Source organism: Coenobita brevimanus, chromosome 38 (genome assembly GCF_032717465.1).
Source record: "Coenobita brevimanus isolate Jiangsu-jjx chromosome 38, ASM3271746v2, whole genome shotgun sequence".
Classification (NCBI taxonomy): domain Eukaryota; kingdom Metazoa; phylum Arthropoda; class Malacostraca; order Decapoda; family Coenobitidae; genus Coenobita; species Coenobita brevimanus.
Genome location: NC_136991.1, coordinates 50,098,707 through 50,114,777, shown reverse-complemented (window position 1 = coordinate 50,114,777; position 16,071 = coordinate 50,098,707). Strand labels below are relative to the sequence as shown.

Here is a 16,071-nt window from a genome sequence, read left to right as displayed (position 1 = left end):
TCTACTCAATTCTTTATCTACTTGTCAAAAAAATAAATATTCACCAAAATGTGATAATGGTCCCTGGTTTGAATAGATCTACATTACCTATCTGTCTATCTAGAGCCAGATGCCTTAACCCTGTAAGGGGTGGCCACAAACAAACTGCCCCCATGTAATCTTGTCCTCTGCCATTTTGCTTCCCTTCCCCCACCTCATACTCCCCTCTCTCATACTCTCCACTCTTCCATCTCATCCTCAGTCTCCTCCTCCCTCTCCCTCAACTCCCTATTCCAAAACAGGACAGTGGATTGTAGGAGAAAGGTAACTTCTGGTTTCTCGTCTACCTGGGGCCAAGACCACAGCTGAACAAAAATTAAGTCATATTCAGACAATTACCAGAGTGGAGGCAGATGGTTGGTATAACCGTAATTTGGCATCAATGAGGCAGCTGGTTGAGATTATTTTGGCAGTTGGGTGGTATTAATTTGGCTTCCTTCCCCCCTTCCCGCTCCCTGTGGGCAGTTCGCAAGGCTGCATCAACTCAAGCACCTGAAAAATATATTACACATTAGTCCTTGCCTTCCAAACCTTCATTACTACAATTATCTGGTTGGTAGCAAGAACAGCACCATCTGGGGATAAGAAGAGTTAAACCACCTGGAAGCAGCAAGCATGGGAGAAAAAAAAAAAAAAATCTGCAGTCTACCAGATTAACATGCTGGATGATCCTGGGGTGACAAGAACAAAATCCACACAGAGCATATACACTGGCTACAATTTACACATTAAAGGGACAAAAAACTATAACTATATGCTGAATTAATCTGCATTTCAATTTAAAAAAAAAAAAAAATCAGAACCACACTCAGGACCAGACCCAGCACTCTAAAAAAAAAAAAAAAAAAAAAAAAAAAAAAGTAGGGGGGGGGGGGTTGATTTTTGGCAGATTTTCCCCTTAATGCACTTGAGGCATAAAAAAATACTCATTTAATATACTTGTTTAAATCATAGGAGAACAATAATACAGTCAAAGTACAATGAGATTGATACTGTATTGTTTACATATTGTTTAGATGGCTTCAACATGCTTGCATGCATTAGCCTTGGTCACTTAATGGCAGCTCTCCATGCTGCTTGATCTCTGGCAGCCTCCCTATTCACTCCCTTAACCCTGAGGTCGCACTCTATAACCTTTTCTTAGGCTTTTTTCAGTCTGCCTCTCGCAACCCTACTCCCGACGTTCACATTTCTGACCTTCTGCATCCAATTGTCATCCTCCATCCTATCCACATGCCCAAAACATCTCAATCTACCAATCCTCATCACAACAAAGTTTTAATGTATATATTTAAACCCTAACTCCTGTTGCAACAGTAATCAACTTACATGAAAAAAAAAATCCCAAATTATATATGACATGGTGAGCATACTGTACAAAGACTGAGAAAAAAATTATGACTACCGCATAATCTTTTACCTCAGTAAGTGCAGAATTAACCAGCTATTTGATATCTCCTTGGGGGTTTTATTTAGCCAATTATTGCAGATGTGTTTATACATCAAGATTTCTTTTTTCAGTTACCTATACCTGAAAACGTGCAACTAAAAATGAGGCTGATTTGTGGAACACTGGAGGGTTACAGTAGTCCTTAGCTTTAGCTCATGTGATGTCTGTCAATCTATCTGTTGTAAGATCTTAATCCCAAAAGGGGTGAACATAAACAAATCTCCCTATACCCTATCCTCTGCTATCTGACTAATCTTCCTCTAACCCCCCCCGTCTCATATATTTCCACTCAATCCCTCCACCTCATCCTTGATCTTCCCATTCACCTGACTCTCATACACTCTACAAAGCCGCCTCTCTAATACTCTCTTCTAGTCAGAATGACTCTCATACACTCTTCAAGCTAGTCTCATACTCCACCCTTTCCACTTTAACTTCATTAGTTATTCTGTTTTTATGGGTGTTGGCTGCCTCTGCATATATACTGTATATATGTGTGTGTATAATATATACAGTATTTACTGTATATATATATATATATATATATATATATATATATATATATATATATATATATATATATATATATATATATATATATATATTCATTTCTGAGATGCCTGGACACACTGCATTATAAGACTGGAGATCACGGGCAATGGAAATACTGACTGAGGAAGACAGTTTCACAGTTGATCTGTTGCATACATGAAGGACTGGAAGTAACAACACTTGCATTACTGAGCCAGACTGAGAAGGGATGAGATTTAGCTGCTAGCAGGTGGTACATGCCTGCTGTAATGGTGGAGGGATGTAAGGAGACTGAAGAGGAGCAGTGTCCATTGATGTAGTGATAAAAAAAGAAAGATGCCATAGTGTAGAGACAGAGGCTGAAGGTAGCCAGTACGAGGTGAGTTAATGAGACAAAATGCCTTTGACTCCACCTTGCTAAGAAGAGCTCTATGTCAAGAGCCTTCCCACACAGAATTGTACCCTACAGAGGAGCAAACAAAACCCCTGTCTGTATCTCTCAAAGCCATCAGAAACCTCAGACACTGCATCATCACTGTTGGCAGAAACCAGCTCAAGGTGCGCAATAACAAAGTTTTTCAGCCAAAAAGTGTGTGATAACAGCAGGGGTGCAGCTTTTCATTTTGCAGTGATAGCGAAAACCGATTACCATATAAAACTGAAATATTACTCACATGTAGGTCATTAGGGAACTGAGGTCCATAACTGCATACAGTTCTGGAGTCTGGTATTGGTAGCTGTACTGGGTTGCCATCATGTGTGTGAATGCAAACCACACAAACACCTCCATCATGGTATACCCTAACCTGAAAAGTTACAAATAAAACATTACATCATAAAAAAAATATCAGAACAAGCAAAGTTGAATTTTAAGTTGCGATATTTTAAAGGAGGAACTCCAATGTAAACAAATAAATTCATTCACCCATCCACACAATAGTAAATCACTAGTGCCTGCCTGTGACTAACTCTTGCATCAAAGAATGTTTGCAAATACCATTACCATTGGTTTCATAGTGTTACTAAGCTCAAAATGGCCAATTCTGATCCAAAAGTAAAAAAAAAATATTCATGTTGCAGTCACGTCGCAAGCGATCCATTTTTTTTTTTTTTTCTGAAACTCCCTAGATTTACCATGAATGTAAAAAAAAAAAAAAAAATGGTTGATATCTACTACTATTCTCGTGAAAGAAACGAACAAATGTTTCTGCATACTTTCATTTCAATTTCCGACCATTTTACGTGGTCGCATCACGCATAATGGCCAATTTCCCCCCCCCTCCCCCGACACTCCCTGGACTTGGCTTGACCTCATGCAAAAAGAACAAGCTTAATAACTATTATCGTTCGCATGAAACAAATGATTTTTGCATTGAGATCTCCAACAAAACTGTGCTGTCGCATCACACGATCACCAAAATTTTTGTTTGGTATTTTTCTGACACTCACTGGACTTACCTCAACCTAACGCTGAAAGTATTTGGTCAATATCCATTACTGTTTTCGTGAACTAAACGAACTCACAGACACACACAGCTTGACTTATTTAGATTCACTGCTCCATCAGAAGTGTAAAGGCTTGGGGCTTGATTATTCAATCCAGTCATTATTGAAGGATAACCAATCACTAGCCAATGAGCACCATCTTTTTTTTTTTTTTTAATATATAAGGGAAAGGAAACCAAAGGTCACAAACATTCAACCCCAACCATCCCTGTGATTTAACCATTTCTCTCCAGTGACGCACCTCTTAATTTGCCCCTGAAACTGATTAATGGCAGAATATTAAGAAGTCATACGGAAAGGTTAACGTAACTGCTGGCCACTTGTCCACCGTCCACCATCCTCCTTTTGGGGGGTCAGGGAGGTGACTGTCGGACGTATATATAACCAGGCAGGCCCATTTCAAGGCAAATGAAGGCGTCCCTCTCCTGAAGGACTATGGCCTATGCTGACTTGCCCAGTATAAGCCTAAATAAAATAACACCCAGAATTCTCATAAAACTTAGAAGTACTCACACCAGCTATAAATGTATAAAAGCATGGAAAGACTTAGTAAATACGATGAACGTCTACTTACAAAGCAATATGTCGGCTACCGCTCGCAACGGGAGCCTCGGGAGGTGAAGAAATGAAGACTGAAGAGCGCGAGTTAACAAAATCTTCAATCATTTAATTATAACTTAATAATAAAGATGTACTGCTGTATTCTTTTGGAAAAATTCTGTCATCTTTTCAGCTAATTCTTTATGCAATATTCTAATTATATAATGTACGGGTAGATTTATAACAGTTAAGAAAGAACTTGTCCCACTACCAATGCTACCAACCACAGAGTTCTATAACTATGGGTGGCTCTGCCACACACCTTCGTTCTAGCCCTTCAAGCATCAATTTCTGATGGATGAGAATATGAAGTTTAATGTTCTTCATCTTTTCGTGGTGTTTCTGAAATATTTTTGAGGTGTTATCATTTCTCTAGCGATATTTTGAGTTTTGTTTACCTAGCGGTAATAGCGCTCTTTGACAACAACGCAGCGCTAAGTGCTAACTTGCTAGTGTAAACATAATGGCTAGGACGGTAGGGTGAGGTCCGATCTCTTTCAATATTCTTCACTTGAACGCTTATTTAGATGATGATTACCAAATCATATGTAAGTATGTCACTACTAATGGAAGTTTTCAGTCTTATGTTATATATCTATTTGCCTTTCACTTTGGAGACCTCATGTTGGAGGTTTGTTGTGTATTGATTCCCTGACATTTCTCATTTGTTGAACTTATATCGTTGTTATTCGAAAGGTCCTTGCACCAAGAACCAAATATTAATTGAGAGTGATTCTTGTTAATCATGATGGAACAATGATCAAAATCAAGGAAAGTTTATTTCTACGGGTACAGAAAAGTACTTGACAAAATTCAGACAAAAAATTGAAACTTGGTATAGACTTTGTTTCCACCTCTGGCTGTGGCAGGGCCCAGAAAATGAGGAAAAAGTAGTTGAAACTTAAGGAGAGCTCCCATGCATAGAATGCGCATTTTTATTTTTATTTAAGTGAATGATAATGTAATTATCATTGTGACAGATTTAGAAAATTGTGGAAATATGTAATTTTGAATACAATCACAGTTTCACACAAACCATGAAAGGTGGCCACCTGCTGTATCGGACTTTGAGGCTGATTTGGCTTCCAAGTTGAGCCGTCACTAATTGTTTTTTTCCTCGTAACATAACCAAGATAACCAAACCTAATCTAGCACAACTTAATATGACCTAACTAACCAGATCAGTTTGAGGACGAATGAATTTTGGTTTCGAGTCGACCTCTGTAGGATGCCACTGCCAAATAAACAAATCCAACTTGGTGGTGTTTTGTAACATGAATATTTCTGCAGAATCTGGATGTCATATATGAATTATGCAGTTATGAAATTTATTTCCAGTTGTAAAATTTTCATCATGTTACTGGGAGCTCTCCTGCAGTTTGTCCAAAGGAAGAACCGTCAACAACATGGCCACTGAAATGGGCCACTCACTGACTTACCATTCAGGCCCCACAGAGGACTAACTGTACCTAACAGGCATAGCCATCAGAAAATATAAGATACATTTTACACTGCCTACTGTCATGTTAAGAATGAGATGCAAAATCTTTGTCTTATGCTCCTCCACACACAATCCATCCAGCCATTCAGTCCCTTAGCGTTATCAAAGCCCATACATCACTTTTGTTCGTATTATACGGTACTTAGTTAACATCCAACAATTTTCTTCTTGGCTTGCCACACCTTTCGCCCTTTTGATCAGCGTGTTTAATATCCACTTTCTTCACCGGCCATACCATGCGAGCATACGCTCCTCAGCCCTACCACCTGCTTAGTTTGAGTACCGGTACCTGAAGCAGCTGTGCAACCTCCGTCTTCCCTTGTCACACCAAACAAGTCTGCACACATAAGAAGTAATGATGGTAATTAACACTGCATGAGAGTAAGAATTCTGCACTGTACAAGGAAGTGAAGAGCAGCACACTTACTTTGAATGGGTGAGCGAGTATGGGGGTGGTCACTATGCCTTCTGGGACATACGTATTAAGTGGTGACGAGTACTGCACCCTCTCTTCAGTTTGTGTGAGTCTGAATGATTCCTTCTAGCCATTATTTAAAATGTCCAGGTGCTGTTGTGCAGTGGCTGAAAACCTGCTCCTCAGGGTGCCTCCACATTCATTAACTGCAAGTGTAGCACATCACAAGGTGATTTTTAAAATATATTGTTTATGCTCTTTTTGGCTATTCATTAACTGCAAGTGTAGCACATCACAAGGTGATTTTTAAAATATATTGTTTATGCTCTTTTAGGCTATTCATTAACTGCAAGTGTAGCACATCACAAGGTGATTTTTAAAATATTGTTTATGCTCTTTTTGGCTATTTAATCCTTGTTTTAGTTATTAATAGTTATTTTATACCATGTCTCATTTGGGCATTGATTCCATATTAAAGATATGTAACATGTTTCTAGTGTACTAACTTTTTTTTTTTTTTTTTTTTTAAGGTACAGTTCCTCACCTCCAAACTAACACATTGTACAACATTGTTGAGTGACTGATGCAATGCTGGAGGAACGTGCAAATTCCCGCAAACGTGTTGGTTCGGCACGTTCCACTGTGTCGAAAACTGGAACAGCCCGGCAGGTCAGCTGTCGTGTTGGTCCCACACGGCATGTCAGTGGGCGAGTAGGATCAGCCCGACCTTCTTCAGACTCACGTCGCCCAAAACTGCACACTGGTCGCCCGTCTTCAGCTCCACCCGGCCGTGTCAGTCCCCATGTTCATGTCCCTACCAGACCAGCACCAGCCACCAGCTCAGGATTTGTTAAGACACATGATGTTGGGCACCTCAGCCTGAGAGTGGAAGGGAAATCTGTGAGTTCTTGCATCCTTGCTGCACTTAAGCTGTATGTTACAGTTGAGTCATACTGGGCATCTATCTATCTATCTGTCTGTCAATTGCCAGAAGCCTTAACCCCTGAAATCATAAGGTGGCCGCAAACAAATCGCCTCCATGTCGCCCTGTCCCCTGTCATTTCACTGCCCTTCCTCCGGCTCACACACCCCGTCTTTCATATACCTCTCCACTCCATCCCTCCATCTCATCCTTGGCCTACCCTTCCCTCTCTCTCCCTCCACCTCACTCACATACACTCTCCTCATCAGTCCCTCACTCTCCATCTACTCCACATGGCCAAACTACCTCAGTGTGTTTCTCCCAACGCTTCCTATCACATCCACATCCACACCACAACTTCACTTCCTCATTTGTCAGTCTGTCTCCCATGTTACTCCACATGCTCCTCTCAAATAACTCATTTCCACTGCTTTCACTCTCGACTTGTGTCCCTCCAACAAGGTCCAAGCTTCACTTCCATAACGTTAGAGTTGGTATCACAGTCATTTTGTAACTTTTTTACATCCAAGCTCACTTCCCTGTTCTTATCACTGCTTTCAAGGAACCAGCAACCTTTCTGCCTTGTTGTACCCCTTCAAGCACTTCATCCTCCAAACTTCCATCCTTACTCATCACACTACCCAAGTACCTAAATGCACTCACATATTCCATTTCCTCCTCATCCTCCTTATCCAACATTCACTGACTTCACTTCACTCAAAGATCTGGGTGTTATGTGACGTAATATTTCTCATACTGGTAAGTTTTGTACTACAGTAAAACCTTGATAGATTGGCTATGGAATTTAATGGACACTATGAAGCCACCACACTTCCATCTACTGTGACAAACAGTCCGTTAAATGGGTCACAATACATGTGTTTTATGGAGAAGTGCAATGACAAGAAAGTAAAATAAGCTGCAAGAAGGCAAAATTATGGGCCAGGTTAGTGTGAAATGGGTATAGTTTTCATTTTTGGTACTAGAATATGCAATTATACTCATTTATTTTCAAATATGTGCTTGAACTCCCACCTCATGAAGGGGACCATTGCATACAATGAATTATTGGCTTTTTTGGACAAGGCTTCCCCCCAGTTTGTTATAGGGAGGTTTCACTGTAATACATGTTAATACTGGTGCCTGTATATTGAAAGAGAGGAATAATGGTACAGTGGTGAAAAATTGCACATGCAGTACAGTGTAGAACAGCCTGTTTGAGCAGTTTTACTCTGCAGTAATACTGCACTGGGTACTCCAGTACTTCAGTTTTTTTCTTACTTGTCATGCTTTGTTACAGTTGTAAATAGAACATTGTTTGCAGAGAGCCAAGAGCTCTCTACAGTTTCCAACCACTTCTGACTTATGCAAAGCTTATGTGAACTACTGTATAGATTTTCTGTCTGTTCATGCAGGAATGAGAGGGACCATTTTCATACTGTATGTCTTTCTGCAGATCCGGAGTGTGGCATACAGTAGCACACACCGACCCCTGCCAGTGAGCCGTGGGTCTGTTCGTGTGGTCTCCAGTCACATCCATGCTGTTCCACCCAACCTTAGGCAGGTATGGGAAGTATAGAGCCTTAGAAGTAGTCAGTACATCTGTGTGTATTCAGGACATGACTCCCTCACTTTACGCTATCTTCTGTCACGTGAACACTCTGTATATGGTGATTTATATTTTTCTAGCTGTGTGCAAGAACGACTGATGTCTAAAAACCTAATTTTTCAGATGCAAAAGATTGAAATCCCCTTGACATAAACTGATATGAGTCAACAAAAATGTGTACTGCTTATTTCATGAATGGGGACATACTGGGCCTTTTACCACCCAAATTACAGTTTTGTACATTAGCCCTTCTTGCACTCGGCAGGAGAATTGTACAGTAATCCTAATCTTGGACACGTGGTCAACAACATCATTAACATGATTTTCCTCCTTACATTTTGCCTTGCATTAGGTTGATGTGACCCATAAGTTTTATTTTGTCCTACATAAGTTAGAATTGTGGGGAAAAAATTGTAGTACCGGTAGCATTCTGGTGACAAAACAGCATGCTCTTGAAAATGGTTGTGAGAGTACAGTGTAAATACTGCAGCCCACTCTCTGGCTTTAATTTCATATCCTTATGCAGCAGACTTCCATAATCAGGCAGTTACTCTATATGATGTCAGACTTATTGAATAAATAGATTTCAACATTTTCTGATGACTATATCTGATGTGTTGATGTTGTATGCATTGTCAATGTGTTAAATTCATTTATGCCCTGTAATAAATACTCTGTAGTTGTTTGGCTATTTATTAAGGTGTACAGCAGCATGCTGACTTCATTTTCTTCACAGATACTTCCTGGTCACAAAATTATCCCATCCTACGATGTGGGAAGTGACTCCGATAGATCAAGCCTGATGGGATTTGGGACAACGTATACCCTCCCTCTTAGTCCTGATCATCCTATCGTGTATGGCAGTTCTGACCTCAGTGACAAGAATTTTATGTTTGGATCAACTTACACTCAAGATGAACAAACACATGGTGAGCACAGACTTGGGGAGACATACACTTTGAGAGCTGGTGCAGACAATTATCATGTCTCAGACAAAACCAGCAAGAGTTCCTCCTGATGGAAAGGCTGCAAGAGTTGACCCTGGTTATTCACTGATAACCCCATTTAGCAGTAGCCTTGCAAAGAGTAGTGATAAGCAGGCATTTTTAACAGACAGATCACAGGATAGCTTTACATATGGCCATTCTGATTACAACCTGAGGCCACAATCCCTCAATAAGAGTACAGAAGACAAGACCTCATATATCAGCCCAACCAGAAGTACCAGTCAAGCAGATTTTGTCAAGAGGGACATAGACTCTGGCTCAAATGATGGATCTGAGAGCACAGTGATGAGCCTTGGACAAAAGATACAAATAATGGCCAGCTCACCAGAACACAAGAAACCAGAGGAAAAACTGGGACTCTGAGTGGAAGCAGCTGTTAAAACAAAACCATGAGCTTCTGCTGAAACTCTCCAGCAGAGAGGATCTTCGCTCTCCTGAATGCATCGCAGACAGTTCAAGAAACACTGAGATGCATGACAGTGGTGTCCAGACACTAACTTACACCAGAGAGGAAGAGAGAGAAAAGGAACCAAATACAGGTAATGTAGAAGAAACTCTGGACTGTCCCGATGACGTGCTGTCAGACTCAGATCACATAGAAGAAATCCAGGAGCTTAATATTGGGGATGAGGACACAGGTTCCTTAACAGAGACCTTCATGGGAGCCAAGAGCCCGGAGTGTGTGCTAGAGGACATAATAGAAGAGTCCAGCTCCAGCAGCAGGTCTTCTCCCAGAGCAGCAGTGAATTACTCATATACTGATAGGAAGGATGACTCCAGTGATAAGATTGAAATAAAGATTGATGAGCAACCTCGAAGCCTAAGTCCAAACACTGTTTCACCTTTGTCAGAAAATTCTGATTTTGAAAATATCTCTATCCGTGCTAGTAAATTACTTTCTGTCCAGCAAAAACCACCAGAACCAGAAACAAAGCTTGTGATATCTGATACCATTACAAAGTCTACTGATATTTCCTTATCTGACTTTTCCTGCACTGCTGACCTGCCAGTATATCGTTCCGGATCAGCCATGACCTGTGTTGTCTTGAACAGTGGCAGGATCCCCAAAGACAGACACACCAGAACCCAGCCTTCAAAGGACTTGTTGGATGCTCTTAAGATGATCGAAGACGACGAGAACCGAACTGTGGAAGAACAAAGACAAATAGAAGAGTTGATGAAATATGAAACTGTGGTGCAAGGAACAAATGAAAGCAAGCTCACAGCAACCAGTCCATCAAGGTAGAGTATATTAGATACATGATTTTGTTTTGATATGCTGTGTTAATCCAGAGGTATGGGAGCACTTTTTATTTTATCACTTCAGTTTTTTTATTCTGTATTTTAGCAATTCTCATCATCCTGACCTAATCCCCTCTCTTTTTTCCCCCCCCCATACAGACACTTCCCATTAAAATACTCATTCGTTCAGTCATTCATCATCTAATCCTGTGTTGCTCCATGAGGAATGTAGGAGCCTGGGGCTAGGTAAGTTGGTCCTGACAGTTAAGATGAGGGTGACCAGCTTCACTCATCCCTGAGTGGCATTACGTGAGCGGTAAACCTCAACCACCCCTTGGATAGAAACGTGCACAGGCTTAATCCAATTGGAGTGCCTTAATTGCCTACTAAACCACCAGGTGCCATAATTTGGTTATATGGTTACCACCCAGCATAGTAAATGGTTTCCTGGTGTACAGGAAACCATTTGGCTTGTCACTGTGTAGAGTCACCCATAGGAAGAAAAAGAGGAAAGAATGAAGGGAAGAAAGACAGAAGTGAGAGTGTAAAGTCACCTGTAGGCAGAAGGAAGAGGAAAGAATGAAGTAGGTGAAGACAGAAGAGGAGGGAAGGAAGGAAAAGAGAAAAGGGCAGTCACCCAAGGGCAGCACTACATCAAGCGAGTGGGTGATGAGTGCCCCCACCTACCACAGTGTCCTCTAGTACCTTTGCATAAGTTTCTTTACACTTAGTCCCTAAATTCTCACCTCTGTGGCTGCTCCAACAGAATTAGAGGCTTGGTTCATAATCAGTCATCAGTATGCACAGATGGCATCCCATTTACTGCTGGTTTTTTAAAAAAAAAAAAAAAAAAAAAAAAAAAATGCATTCAGCCCTTGTCATGTGCATCTCAGGGTCTTTCTTTTGTCAGTTCTTTTACTTAACTTTCATATCTCACTTTCTTACATATTCACTGCATATTCAGCCATCTTCTTGGTTTTTCATGCCTCCTTCCACTTTCAATATGGCCTCAAGAGAGAGATGTTGATGTTGCAGTATTCTGCTGTTTATATGGATAGGTCAGTTTCCTACCCCTAAATCATCTTGATTATAATAGTCCAGTTTTGGGATCCCCTACACTCTAAAAGGGCAGTGATGGGATTGGCTGTTACTGCTACCATATGTAAGAGAATAATGATATAATAATATAACCTATACATTTTGCACAGGGAAAAGGAAAGCAAAGAACCTGCCAGCACATCAAGACCATTTGTTGCATCATCTTACACTGGTTCTACAAAGTTAGCATTATCCTCATCACCCCTGTTGGTCAGTCATTACTTAAGCCAGCATCATCCAACGTGTAGTGTGCCCCACCACCATCCGCCACCCTACCAGTGCTGCAGGTGTTGGTGGAAAAGGTGTTCCTCTTCACACAAGATCTTGCTGAGCGATGGAAACTGGGAGGTGATGGCGATGGTACCGGTAAGTGTATGGAGACTTCATTGGGTTTATGTGAGTGAGGTGGAGGAGAAAGGAAGGGGAGTTGAGGATGAGATGGAGGGATGGAGTGAAGAGGTAGGTGTTGGTGGAGGACTGAATGACATGGAGATGATTCATTTATGGCCACCCCTTTCTGGGATTAAGACATCTGACTGTAGACACACATAAAATGAGTAGAATGGGTTTATTTAACTTTCTTAGCTGCAAGACATCTTGCCAGAGATGAATTAACTTTGTTTAATGCTTGCAAGATACATTAACAAGATTTCATCATACTGTTAGGGTTAATGTAGACTGTGTCTGGACAATGCTACAAAAGATTCTTCTTCAAGGATTAATCCATCCATCATCCAATCTTATGCTGCCCCATGAGGAATGGTAGGAGCCCAGGGCTGGGTAAGTTGGTCCTGACATTTAAGATGAGTGACCAGGCCTCATTCATCCCTGAGTGGCATTACATGAGCAATAAATCCCCAGCCACCCCTCGGATATACAGTAAACTTGGGTAACCGACTCAATCCGGTTGGAGCGCTTAATTTCCCACTAGACCACTCAGGCACCATAATTTGGTTATATGGTTACCACCCAGGTATAGCAAATTTCTGACAGTGCCACTGATGTACAGGAAAACCATTTGGCTTTGTCACTCAGTGTAGACACCCACAGACAGAAGGAGGAGGAAAGAATGAAGGAAAGAAATACAAAAGAGGAAGAGAGGAAAGGGCAGGCATCTGAGAGTGGCACTACATCGATTGAGTGGGATGATGAGTGCCCCACCTACTACTAATTCTTCCAAACTATATATACAGTATAAAAAAAAAATACTAATAAACTTTTCATCCTGTTCAGAGCAGCATGAAGAGCTGCTGAGACAAGTGGTGGAGGTGCAGAGCGGTTGCTGGAGATTATTTGTGTGGGTGAAGGGAGAAAGAGGGGATCCCCAACACTCCCCCGAGGAACTGCACACCAAGTGGCCGGGAGGGAGGTGGCAAGGAGTCAGCGGTAGAGAGTGGAAGCCAGGATACAACGCAACTTGGAGCTCATTAGAAAGGTTAGGATGGTGCATCACATTTACCGTTTATGTATTGACTTAGGGGACCAAATAAGGCATGACTTCCATATAACTGGGTGGTAGAGCTGTGCAGTTAAACAGATGCCCCTCAGTTCCCTCCCTGTTCTCATCGGAAAAGAGGATGGTGGACTGCAGGGAAAAGGGCAGCTTCAGTCTGCAATCCAGTGGATTCACATTTATGACAACAAACAACAAGAACAAAAACATGAACTAGATTTTATCCCTGAGTATAAGCATAGAGAAGCATTATTTTTTGTGTAGAGAATTAAAGATATCTGCATTGTTCATACAAGGTGGGAGGGGAGAAAAGTGGAAACCCTGATCCTTACACTTAATCATAAAATTGGAGTGATATATGCAAGTCCATCTTTTCATTTATAGAACAGTAATGAGCATTAGGTATGATGGACCTGTATGATACATTACAGAGTGCATGTAACAGCAAAGCAAATCAGTGCATACTTCAGCTTGTAAAAGATTTCATAAATGACTTGGAAATTGGTGGCTTGCCAACACCTTGACCCTTTCTATAAGATCACTCTTTCTTACTGTGAACAGTTAATGGACGATAAGCGGGCCTTGACAGAGCGATGTGAGGAGCTCCTTCGTGCAAGCAGAATAATGGAGAAAAACATGCTGACAAGGTGAGCATGAAGCTTCAGGGATACAGTAAATGCAGATCCCTCATGTCTGATCCCAGCTAAGGTATGCAATGAAATCTGAATCTTCTTCTTTTCTGGTGTTTATACTCCACCACCTTTGTCAAATTTCTTTCCTAATGTCTGCACACACATTTATCTGTCATGCTAACAATTTTTTTATATTTTTTTATCTGGCTTATGTGCCTTGTGTAGATTGGATTATGGTTAATCCATTCCTTGGTTAGGCCATTTTTGTCACCCATTTGGAAGGAAATTGGAGATAATGTGGAGTTTGTCACAGTAAAAAATTGTCACTAGTGTCATTGCAATCCTCTTCAGAATCGTCCACACGTGCAGGACTAATGGAAGCTGTCACTCCGTCAGTGCTCTTATTGGGCGGTGTATGTCATTCACTGGGCTGGCTGCCAGGCACATGTCATTTGCCCCAGCCTCCCTCTTTGCCCATGTAGGGATGCACTCTCGTCTCTTTTCCAGCCACAGTAATGCAGCACAATGGCCCTGTGGTGAACATTATTAGCTGGAGCATTGTACATACTGTGGAATATATATCATACCCTCTTATTAAATATGACATTCTGTTTATAGTGTGTAAAGATGGGCAGAAAAAGCAAATCTACTCGTAGTGTTTTTATAGTCACATTGCCAAATACATTAACTACCACAACACCTTGCATAAATAGCTAGGTATATTCCTGTTGTAGCTATTTTCATTACAAAACCATCATCTGCCATTCTTTTGCGTATGATATTATTGTTTTCATTTATAATGGACTGTATACTGATATACAGTATACGAGCCAGGATTCCAGGGGTTTGAATGATGGGTGAATGGAAGCGTGGCCCATTGGATTGGGCAGACTCGGGCTGTCTGGATGTTGGCTACTCCTCACCCTGCCCTAGGATGGGAAAGGAGGTCCAGATGATGATGATGGTGATGGTGATGATAATGATATAATGTATACATATTTCTCCCACTTCTCCCTTAGCTAAAGCTTGTGGAGCAGCAGTCATAGCCAGGAGTTGCAGAGCCTGGAAGGAACGCATTACACTGGCTTCAGAGCAGGAGAAGAGAGAGAAGTGGACACGGCAGAAAACACGTGTGATCAAGGTGTGGTAACTGTTGTTGTTGTTCTGGGGCCTCTGGCCCTGTCTTGTTACAGACAAACACTCCATGAGCTAAAAATGTCAGTCATACTTTCCCTGTACTAGGGCTGGCTGTATTGCACCTGAGGATTTTTATTTGGTGGGGAGCATAACCAACCACTAAAACCAGATACTGTAATTGCATCCCATCACTTGCTGCAAAGTGTTTGAAAACAGAAATCTCATGTGTGTAATTAGGCTTGTAATGGGATGATAAAGTTTCAGTCTTGGACTGTAAATATGTGTTTACCCATGATTGGGTGTCCCGCCTTAAAAGTGAAAGAAGAAGATTATGTGGCTAAACATTTAGCCACCTTTTCACTCATATAATAGTACCTCCTAAGGTCAGTGGTAGCCACCCACCTACACCCTACAGTTACATAAACAAAGAATGTAAAAGGACAGTATTATTAAAGTATCATATCAACCCTGTTTCTGAGTGCTACATATTAGGTGGGTAGTTTCCAGAAATATAAAAAGAAGAGAATAGAATTAACAAAAGAATATTAATGGAGTGCCCATTAGAATGGGCTATGCATCCATGACTCCATCCAATATATTACCAATATGCCGGGTTTCTCTCTTTGTCCATGACTGTTCAAGCCTTCAGAATTCATAGCATCACTCTATGGGCAGAAGTGCATCACAAGGTGTGTTTTATACAGTATGATTAAGTCACTCTTGTGCAGTATTATTGAAATGGTTCCACATCATAAAGTTAGATTTAGAATTACAGTCCTTGTAGCAAGTTTTTATGTACTGGTAATTTATCTATCTTTATTTCTGTTCCTCAATTGGCATTGTCCTAACTTCCCATAAAAAGACTAGAAACAGAACTTTCCTGGGTCAATTTTTCAAAACTTGAACATAGAATTTCAAACAGAGTACAG

General features: G+C 41.0%; 1 pseudogene; it reads left to right on the top strand.

Annotated features, from left to right (window-relative positions):
• Positions 1-6,630: 6,630 nt before the first annotated feature.
• On the top strand, positions 6,631-15,155 carry LOC145396586 (uncharacterized; annotated as a pseudogene).
• The last annotated feature ends 916 nt before the right edge of the window (positions 15,156-16,071 follow it).